Here is a 6,420-nt window from a genome sequence, read left to right as displayed (position 1 = left end):
GTAATTCTTTTTTAACATTTCTCATACAATGACTATGCTCACATCATCTTTTGCTAGTGATATCAGAAGGAAGATGACACATTTTCTAGGAGGCAATGATGGGAAAATGGATAGCAGTAACAGGGAGGATAGTATGTTAGGTTTCCATCATTGTGACAAAATGCTGAAAATGATCAATTTAAAGTAAGAAAGATTTATTTTGGTTTTAGTCCATGGTAAGATGGCCTGTGATGAACTGGAAACATCTTGGTGGAAAGGCATAACAGAGGAAAGCTACTCACCTCATGGTGATCAGGAAGGGTAAAGGAAGGCAGTGGTCAATGGTTGGTTTTCTCTTTCCCTTTTTGTTCCATTCAGGCACCAGACTATTGGATGGTGCCATCAACATTCAGGGCAGATCTTTCCCCCTTCAGTCTTTCATCTGTGTCTTAGTTACTTTTCTCTGGTTGCTGAGACAAAATACCTGACACCCAGAATTAAGGAAGGAAAGGTTTACTTAGCTCACAGTTTGTGGTTTCAGTCCATAATCAGCTGGCTCCAAGGCAGAGTAGCACATGGCGGAAGGGCAACAGTTCATGACCACAGAAGATAGAAAAAGCAACAAGAGCAAGAGGGAGGAGCAGTGGCAAGCACTCTCTTTCCTTCCCTTATATTGTATGCAAACTATCTGCCCCAGGACACGTGTAGCACTCACATTGGTAACACTGGCCCATGAACCAATCATAAACTCTAGAATCCCACCCCATGACTGCATCAGGCTTTGGGTGGACATCCAGACATAAACCATAACAGTCTCACATGTTAATCACCTTTGGAAACACCCTCACAGATACAGACAGAAGTGTGCTTTACTAATCTACAAGATTTTTCTCAATTAATCATTACAATCAAAATTAACCATGACAGCCTTCAGATTACTGTATAGAGGAAATTATGCCAATTATGTCAACATTTTGGTGCTCAGAGTCTGCTTCTCTGCAAGAATTCTTGTGATAAATTTCATGGTATATTTATTTTTTGTGTGACAATATAAGAGCATGAACACTTAGGTGATGGTTTTTTTTGGAATCAGTCAAAAAACTTCTAGTTCAGCCTACATAAAACCAAGAACAAAACTTGTTTTAGAGCCCTTTTCTTGTGACTGCCAGGACTGTAATAATGTCCTCTGGCCTAGTGTCCTCTGGCTGGCCCAGCTTTCTGAGCTCTTCCTTAATATGTGCTTCACTCTTCTGGGCTCTTTCCTATTGAAGAGCTAACAAAATAGATTAATTCATTTGTGTTACAGAGTGTTGTGGTTTGTATCTAGATGTCTCCTCAAGGCCTCATGTGGTCATAGGTGGAGCTTTTCAGAGGTGGCTGGATCTAGAGTGTGTGATGCTAGGATTAAGGGTGTGATGCTGGGGTTGATTCATGGTGTGGCACTAAGATTAAGGGTGCCTCACCCTGGGTATGAGTGTGGTTAGGTGGCCTGAATAGAATAAAAGGCACAGAAAGAGAGAGGTGCTTCATCACTTGCTGCTTCACTACTTTACTACTTGCTGTCTTGCTGCCTTAATTACTACCTTTTGCTTCCTGCTTGCCATTAACTGTTTCTCATCTGTCATTCCACCCTGCCTTGGAGCCAGTCACCTATGCACTGAAACTTCTACAATATGTGAAGTGAAATAAACCTTTCCTCCTCTAACTTTGGATGTCAGGTATTTTGTCTCAGCAACAAGTAACTAAGATACAGGGATAATAAATTATGCCTTCCAGGTAAGCTATTTACATTTTTAATAGATGGACTTTTGAAACATTAATTCTAATGTTTTGACCTTCCCTTGCCTTGCCTTCCTTTCCATTCCTTTCTCTTTCCTTCTCCCTTCGTTCCCTACTCTCTCCCTCCTTTGATCCCTCCCTTCCTTCAGTCTTTGCTTACTTTACTCTTCTGCCTCCCTTTTTCCCTTCCCCCTTCCGTTCACACTCCCTCCCCATGAAATATCCTAACCATGGAATACATCATTGCTATAGAGATGGAGAAATATTTTGATCAGAATAGTCTTGATGTCCCTCAAATTTCATTACTTCACCTATACATACAGCTAGTCTATGCAACTTTACTTTTCAAAGAAAAATAAGTTTTCTCTGCACTATTATTTCCAACTGTAGTAACTCATTTAGTCTGTGTTCAGATTTACTTCAAACATTGCATTTATTTAGAATGCCCTGAGAAGGCTCTTTTCATTTTCACATGCTTACTCTCCAGTTTTATGAAGAACTAGTTTCACATAGATATTTCTGTATGAATTTATAGTTTTAAAATTCCTAGTTCTTTCCCCAGTAAAACTATTTGGATTTTTATTACAGTTTTCTCTTATTTCATATATGCTCTTTTATTCTTATCTTCCAAAGGGAGTATCAAATAAATTAAATCTGAAAATAATATCAGTGTATGACTCATTTCTCCAGGATCATCATACTAGTTTGAAAATACATTGCCACATTAGCATTTGTTTTTCTTCCCTTAAGAAAGGCAGCCATATTTGTGTTACCTCCTTTAAAAAGAATAACTTATTTTGTTCACTCTGTTCCCTGAGACTGATTTTGTTTCACCAACGAAAACAAAGCATAACATTATAAAACAAAGAGGTAAAGATAATTTCAATAAAAAATATTAAGGTCATAGTTAATGAAAGGGAAGTATATATTTAATGGGAATGAATTATATTAAGTGCTCTATCACATTTCTATCAAATACCTATATTTCTTGCCTAATAAAACCAAAACAATTTTTATAAAAAGAATGTATAACTCAAGCTATTGGTGTACTGTAGATTTTCTCTAAAATCTAATGAATTTAGCTCATTTTTATTTTTTCATGATTCACTATGTATGATTATCAATGAATTTATAAAGTATTATTACTGAGTCTTTTAGTCATTCTTTTTTTGTAATGTTTTAATTGTAAAAGCTAAAATGAGAGTGAGAAATTGTTCAAACCAGTCTATTATAATTTAAAATAGTGACATATTTTTCCTGGCAATTAGTATGGAGACATGTTTTGTAATGTAAAATTCTATATTCAAGTGTTCAGAGGTGGCATAAAAAGATTTAATTATTTCCAGGTTTTTCCAAGTTTCAAGCAAAGCTAGAATTTGTTTTTATAAAAATTCTCCCAATTTTTAAATTCGTGAAATTATTTTTAAAAACACTATCTTGTTTTGCACTTCATGGATGAAACAATTCCATGAAATTCTTGAGTGACCTTTTGTGATTTCTTATGTGATAATTAAGAGTGTGTGTTTTGTAGTAGAAAGCCTGAGGTCAGATTATGCATATTACTATAGGACATGAGCAAGTGACTTAACAACATTGTACTTTATTTTCTCATCTGTCACATGGATAATAATTCTACCTACCTCTTATAAGATTTTAGTGGGAGTTGAATGAGGTAATCTTTATGCTTAGTTTAGCATGATTGGCACATAATAAGTGTTCAAGTAAACGTGTTGCTGATGTAAATGGGAAGTTTTGCAGTCTTTATTAAATATATTAAATCCACTCATGGTCTTATTAAGGGGGATAGGTGGTAGATGACATCTGAGTACTTCAGATATTGAAGAGTCAAACTTACTTTGACTCTTTGGTTTGGATTTTTTTTCACAACAATCATCTTACATTTATTCAGGGAAAACAAAATCTTACAAAGAAGAAATGAATTAAATGATCCTAATATTCTCTTTCCAAACCCAGCCCTTATTGTACCCTCACCCTTGCCCTGTCATACTTCTGAATTCTTCATAAACTTTTGAAGTTGTGACAGGTTGTAATATCCAAAGGTGGCCAACATAGTATGTCTTATTCCACATGCTATTCTTATAGTGTGATGAGGACAATTTTCCCAACAAGAGGTTTATTTCCATTAAAACATAGTGACTGCTGCAAACATTGTGACTTCCCATTTTCTTGAAAAATGGGAAATGAGAGAGGAATGATGCTGTGTGCCTCCAAAAACTTAGTCTTCAAAGTGCCGTACGCTTCTTCCTTGTTCTCCTGGCACATTTCTTCTTGGAGTCTAGAAGTCATACTATAAGGAAACCAGGTGTATTCTTTTCTGAACTACCATAACAAAGCACCACTAAGAGAATGGCTTAAAACAATAGAAAATTATCATTTCACTGTTCTAGATGCTAGAAATCTGAAATTAAGATGTTGGTGGTACCATGCTCCCTTTGAAACTTGTAGGGGAAAATCTTTTGCTTCTTCCTAGCTTCATGGTATTTGACAATTTTTGGCATTCCTTGTTCTACATAGGCAGCAGTCCAAACTTCCATCTTTATATGATATTCTGTGTTTCTCTGCATGGTTTTCCCTCTGTGAATGTCTGTCTCTGTGTTCAAATTTCTTCTATTTGTAAAAGATACCAGCCATACTGGATTAGAGCCTACCCTAATGATCTCAGTAGAGCCTACCCTAATGAACTTTACCTCAGTAATGACCTTGTCTCCAAATAAGGTCACATTCTCTGGTATTGGACATCAGTATATATAGTTTCGGTGGAAACAATTCAACAGGTATACAACACTGGAGAGGCCTACATGTTGATTAAAATTCCATCTGAAATCCACTGCTATTCACAAAAATGAAGACATCTTTGAAATGATTGTTGTCTCAGCCATCACCTGACTGCAACTACATGAGACGTACTGAGCAAAAACTTGCCTAAATGAGCACTGGCAACTCAAAACCATTGGAGATAGTAACATAGTGATGGTTATTGTTTTAAGTTAGCAACTTCTGGGGCCATGCAGCAGCAAATAACTGAGGCATATCACGGCAGGATGGTAAAGGACATTTCTCCCCAGAGGGACCCAACTCTCCAGTTTTATCCTGTGGTTGGATTAGATTGGGACTGGGTGCTATCTTTTCAAGTTGGAAATAATGTACCTTCTTGATGCATAAAGCTTCACTTTCTAATTTTCATCAACAAATCGCTCCTTCCTTATATGCAGCCATCAATCTGTACCTTTTCTGCAAGCTCTGCCTTGGCATATATGGTAAGTATTCCCTTGCCACTTCATAGAATAGTGTATTTTCTCAAGGAGTAAATGTTATTTTTGATGGATATAGGCCAAAAGGAAGCTTAGAATTTCAAATGTTTGGAGTAGTATGATGTTTTTTATTCTGTGAAGATACCCAGAAGGGGAAACCTGGGTCAAATGGTACCTCTAATCCTAGTTTTTTGAGGAATCTCCACATTGATTTCCATAGTGGTTGCCCCAGTCTACTCTCCCACAAACAATGGAAAAGAGTTCTTTTTTACCCACAATCCTTCCAGCATTTGTTATTGGTTGATTTCTTGATGATAGCCATTCTTTCTGGGGTGATATGGAATCTCGGTGTTGTTTTAATTTGCATCTCTCAAATGGCCAATGATGCTGAAAACTTTTTCATGTATTTATATACCATTTGTATTTCTTCATCTCAGAAGTATGTATTCATCTCAGATGCCCATTTTTGCACTGAGTCTTTGAATTTGGAGAGTCTGATTTTTTCAATTCTTTATATGTTCTAGATATAAGTCCTTTGTCTGAGGGACAATTGGCTAACATTTTTTCCATTCTGTGGGTTGTCTTTTCACTCTATTGGTGATTACTTTTTGTGTGCTATCAAAAACCGGGTTAAATAACCGTAAGTTATTGTAGGATGATCAGGCCTGCAATCTCCCAAGTGATGGACAGCGAAGGCTTAAATAAATGCAGACAATGGTAATGATTTTAGGGCACCAGGAGGGACTAACTCCCTTACAGTTTCAGTATTCTCTGAGTTAGCCAAAGAATTCTCTGGGCGGCCCATATTTATTGTTTTCAGATAAAGGAAGAGGATACTCAAGAAAATGCAGGAATCTCACAGGACCTTGAGAGAATTTTCCCCAGTAGTAAATTATGTCAGTCAGGAGAACTACCTTATCTTTAGGTTGGTATTTATCGCAGAAGTGTGGAGACTGCAGTTGCAGTCTTCTTGTAATTGGGGATGGAGTCTTTAGCTGTGGCCTTATCTTGTCAGACAAGGTGCTTAAGCTTCAGACAACTCACAAGTAAACATGAAAAGCCAATTTGTTAATATTAAATCCTGCTCAAAGCCACTTAGTAGTGGTCCCCAACAGTGTACAAAACTTTTTAATATGATGTCCCAGTTTTTGATTCTTTGAAGTATTTTCTCTGTAGTCTGGGCTTTGTTCATGAACTCTCTACCTACACCTTTATTTTTAAGGTATCTATCTACTTTCTCTTCCAGGGTATTTAATGTTTCTGTTTTAATATTAAGATCTTTGATCCATTTCAACTTTAGTTTCATGCATGGTGATAGACATGGATCTAGTTCTACTCTTTAGCACGCAGAAAGCCAGTTTCTCCAGCACCATTTATTAAAGAGGCTATC

The sequence above is a fragment of the Chinchilla lanigera genome, unplaced genomic scaffold (assembly GCF_000276665.1).
Source record: "Chinchilla lanigera isolate Chin_1 unplaced genomic scaffold, ChiLan1.0 scaffold00026, whole genome shotgun sequence".
Taxonomy (NCBI): domain Eukaryota; kingdom Metazoa; phylum Chordata; class Mammalia; order Rodentia; family Chinchillidae; genus Chinchilla; species Chinchilla lanigera.
Note: the sequence above shows the minus strand (reverse complement) of the source record.